We start from the raw sequence: 4,926 nt of genomic DNA, 5'->3' as shown, positions 1-4,926 counted from the left end.
TAGTGCACATGGGACAGTCACTAAGATCACATAACAGGACAAAAGATGTGTCAATAAATATGAAAGATCAAACCACATGATAAGTAAATACCAATAAGAGCTAGAAAAATTTCAAATATTTAGCAATAAAAAAATTCTAAATTATCCATGGGCCAAAGGAGAAACCACAGGAAATATTTAAAGCATTGTGAAATGTATGCAATTGAAAACACAACATCAGAGATAAGAGTGCAGCAAAAACCGTGGAGTTACTAGCTTCGAATGCTTGTAATAAAGAGAAAAAGTTTAAAACCAATGATCCAAGTTTTAATATAAAAAGATAAAAAATAAAAATACCATAAGTAATAAGATATTTATGAAAGAAAATAAAACAATGGAGAAAACGAAATTGGTTTTTTGAAAAGATCACTAAAATTGATAAATGGCTAGCATGTCTGATCAAGTTAGAAAACAACTTGATGATAAATATCAGGAATGAAAGATACAACACCACTGCTAATCCTGTGGACATTAAAGGGATAATAATAAACAGGAAAAATTTTAAGCTAATAAATTAGACAGTTTGATGAAACGGACACGTTCTTTAAACAGAACTGCTTATCAAAACTAGTGCATGAAAAAAATGAGAAAATATGATTAGCTTTATAGCTACTAAAGAAATTGAGTTTGTAATTAAAATCTTCTCACAGAGAAAACTCCAGGCCCAAATGGTTTCACCGATGAATTATCTTCAATACTTAAAGAAACGCTCTCCAAATATAGTTTATGAAGCAAGAATGAAAGTGGCAGTAATTTTCCTACTTTCTTAATTTTTTGTCAGCTTTTTTATTTTATTTCTCTGCTTTTTCCTTGTCTCTTGAGATGGATATAAAACCCTTTCCTAACATACACATCTTCACATCTTTAGTTGCATTCCACAAGTTTTGATATGTTGCATTTTTAATATTAAGTATTTAAACATTTTTCCAGTTTTAAATTTCTTCTTTGATAGCAAGATTTAATTAGAGCTACAGATCATAAGTTGCCAAACATATAAAGTTTCCTACCTATAATTTCTAGAAATTGATAGCTTGAATTGTGGTTAAAGAAAGTATTTGTGGGGTGCCTGGGTGGTTCAATTGGTTAAGCGTCCGACTTTGGCTCAGATCATGATCTCACAGGTCGTGATTTTGAGCCCCGTGTCGGGCTCTGTGTCTGACAGCCTCGGAGCCTGTTCTAATTCTGTCTCCCTCTCTCTCTGTCCCTCCCATGCTCATTTTCTCCCTCTCTCTCTCAAAAATAATTTAAAATAAAAATAAAAAAGAAAACAGGAACTATTCACTTTTGTTTAAATCCTTTGAAATTTGAGATTTATTTAATGAATTAGCATGCACTTTATAAGAATGTATTTCCTACCATTTTGAGCACAATGTTATTTGAATAGCATTTGTTGGGGAGGAGCCAAGATGGCGTAGAGGAAGGGAGCTCTGTAAACTTCGTCTGCCCCATCTATCGAACTGAGATGGACAGTACTCTCATCTACAAGAGCAGAAGGAGAAAATACGGAATCCAGAAAGAAGACAACTTCAAAGATACCTGAGTGAGTGAGTGAGAACTGGGGAGATTGGAAAACGGGCCAGCCTGAGATGGGCAGGGGAGGTGGGAGCCCCAGCCCAATGAGGGGCAAGCATGCGCGGAGCCTGAGAGACAAAGGGAAGATACAGAGAAACTGACCACACTCATAGTACTGTCTCAGGGGAAGAGATAAAGAACGTTTAACCATGCTCGGAGAGAGAAGCTCTCACTCCATATATAATGGCTGGGTAGCCCAAATCCCAAACCCAGGTGGCACAAGGGAAAGAACAGCTTCCAGCCCTGTGCCATCTGGGCCGGGAGTCAGCAGCCGTGGCAGCTGCAGCTTCAGGGGCGCTCAGTTTGACCTCGGTTTTGGGAGTGGGAGCACGCACCTCATTTCCACGGCGCATCTCACCCCCAGCATTGGCCGTGGGAATCCCGAATCCTGGGTGCCAACAGGGAAAAAATAGCCCCCACACCTACACAATCCCGGCAGGGAGTTGGCAGTCGTGGAGGCCTGGACGTGCACGGCGCCTCAGGCAATAGCTGCACAAAGTCAAGAGAAACTCATTCCTCCCCCAACGTGATCATGATCCCGGCTGGGGGTTGGGAATCTGCAGTTGGGTCTGTGACAGCGCACACTTCACCTCCTGCTGCATATCTCGCCTCAGGCTGTACACCTTGCCTCAGGCAGGGGCAGCCAAAATCCCTGCCTGAGCCAAGACAAACTGATTCCTCCCCCTAAGAAGCCAGCCACTAAAGCAAATACATCTCATCTGTGGTAGCATAAAAGTGCATGGGCTGGAACTTTGAACCAAGGCGGGCCTGGAAAATACAACTCGGCTCAACCACAGCACAAGGAGATCGGACTCATTAGAGTGGCCTACAGTGCTTAGTTTAGCGGAGCTTGGCGTGCCACCTATCTAATCTCTGCAGACACCAAGGCGGAGCCTCTGAGAGCAGCCTTCAAGACCTATCACACCAAACCACGCCTATCCAGGAGGGGGAGCTGCTGCTTTTTCTTTTCTGAAAAATTTTTTTCTTTTTCTTTTTTCTTCATTTTTTTCTTTTTTCTTTTTTTTGTACTTATTTTTTATTATTATTACCTTTTTTCTTTTTTTACTTAATTTAAAAAAAAATTTTACTCCTTATTTTCCTTTCTCCTTTCTCCCCCCCTTTTTTTTTTTACCTTCTTGCAATCCAGATATATTCTCCTGTATCTCATCCTTACCTCTCTCCTCAACTGGTCATACACTTTTAGACTGTCCACTGTCCTTTGTTGTCTCTGACCCCCTTTATTGTTTTTTTTCTTCTTCTCTTCTTTTTGTCTCTTTCCTCTCCATTTTCTTTCTTTTCTTTCCCCCTTTTAATGTATTTGTTTGTTTGATTTGTGTGTGCATATGTGTGCTTATGTTCCCTCTGTGTTTGTCTGTCTGTTTTCCTTCTTAGGGCTACACCAAGAAACAAGCCAAAGTGTGCATGATGGCGAGTCCCAAATATCGCTGAGTAGGGAAATAAAATATTCAAAGGCACAACAAGAGAAACTGAGAGATGCCATTAAGAGAATATTTCCTGAAACGACAGGCCCTGGATGGTCAATAAGCCTCCTTTAACAAAGAAATATTAACAGGTGCACAGTACACAATGAGCTTTCTAAAGGTGACAAGATACAGAAAACTAGCAAAAATGACAAAATGAAGGAACTCCCCCCTGAAGAACCTCCAGGAAGAAGTCACAGCCACAGAACTGCTCAAGGCAGATCTAGACAACATACTGGATCAAGAATTAAAAAAAACTTGTCATAAAATTAATTGCTGGAGTTGAGAAAAGCATCAAAGAATCAACTGAGACAATTACTAGGCACTTTGAAAATAGGTGTGATGAGTTAAAAAAGGCTATAGATGAGGTGAATAACAAACTGGAGGCAGCCACCTCAAGGATTGACGAGGCAGAGAGAAGAATAGGTGAATTAGAAGATATAGTTATAGCAAAAGAGGAAGATGAAAAAAAGAGAGAGAAATTAACCCAGGAGTAGGAAAGGAGAATTCGAGACCTGAGTGATACAATCAAATGGAACAACATCTGTATCATAGGAATTCCTGAAGAGGAAGACAGAGAGAAAGGTCCTGAAGGGATACTAGACCAAATTATAACTGAGAATTTCCTAAATCTGGGAAAAGAAATAGACATTCAGATTCAAGAGGCACAAAGAACCCCTTTAAGACGTAATTTGAATTGGCCTTCGGCACGACATATCATAGTGAAACTGGCAAAATATAAAGATAAAGAGAGAATTCTGAAAGCAGCTAGGGAGAAAAGGGCCCTCACATACAAAGGGAAACCTATCAGAGTGGTTACAGACCTATCGAATGAAACCTGGCAGGCCAGGAAGGAATGGCATGAAATCTTCAATGTGATGAGCAGAAAAAACATGCAGCCAAGAATCTTTTATCCAGCAAGCCTGTCATTCAAAATAGAAGGAGAGATAAAGGTTTTCCCAAATAAACAAAAATTGAGAGAATTCATGACCACCAAACCAGCCCTACAGGAAATCCTAAGAGGGACTCTATGAGGGAAATGTTGCAAAGAATACAAGGTGCCAGAGACACAACGATAAACATGAATAGCATTTGTTAATCATATTTTCAGATCTGTGTTTCCACTCTTTTTCTGTCTATTTGTTCTAATTATAAGAGAGGTATATTACAGTATCCTATGATAATTGTAAATATACTTATATATTTAAACTTCTGTCAATCTTGGTTTCTATGTGTTTTGAGCTATGTTATTAAATTTTAGAAAATTTGAATTATGTCTTCTTGAATTTGAAACTTTCATTATTACAACTGCTTGTATCTCTGGTAATGCTTTTTTGTTATAAGTTTTATCCTGTTTAATATGACTACAATAGACTTGCCTGGCATAGCTTTTTGTATCTTTTTATTTGTAACCTTTCTATTTCCTTATATTTAAGATGTCTTTCTTGAAGCCACTTATTCATCTTAAATTTTATTTATTCTAAAAATTACTTCATATTTAATGTAATTTATTATGTACTACAGTTCAAATATTTAATTTGATTAAACACTTTCTGTTTGAACACATACCTAATGTTCCTTTTCTTTCTTACCTCATTTTGGACTTATTATTTTCTATTATTACATTTTCTCTGTGCATTAGATTGGGAGCGTTAAACAGTTACTGTTATCATTTTGGTGGTTGCAGTAGAAACTTATAATTGAGTTATCAAATCCAATTTTCTTGTTAATTTTGTCCTATCCCTAGATAAGGTAAGAAACAACTCTGACAGATATCATTATGTGAATTTTATGTGTCTCTATCATAAAAAAAATTTTCACCTGCATAGTCAGT

Source organism: Suricata suricatta, chromosome 4 (genome assembly GCF_006229205.1).
Source record: "Suricata suricatta isolate VVHF042 chromosome 4, meerkat_22Aug2017_6uvM2_HiC, whole genome shotgun sequence".
Classification (NCBI taxonomy): Eukaryota; Metazoa; Chordata; class Mammalia; order Carnivora; family Herpestidae; genus Suricata; species Suricata suricatta.
The sequence above is the reverse complement of the archived record's forward strand: the minus strand, read 5'-3'. Positions refer to the sequence as shown.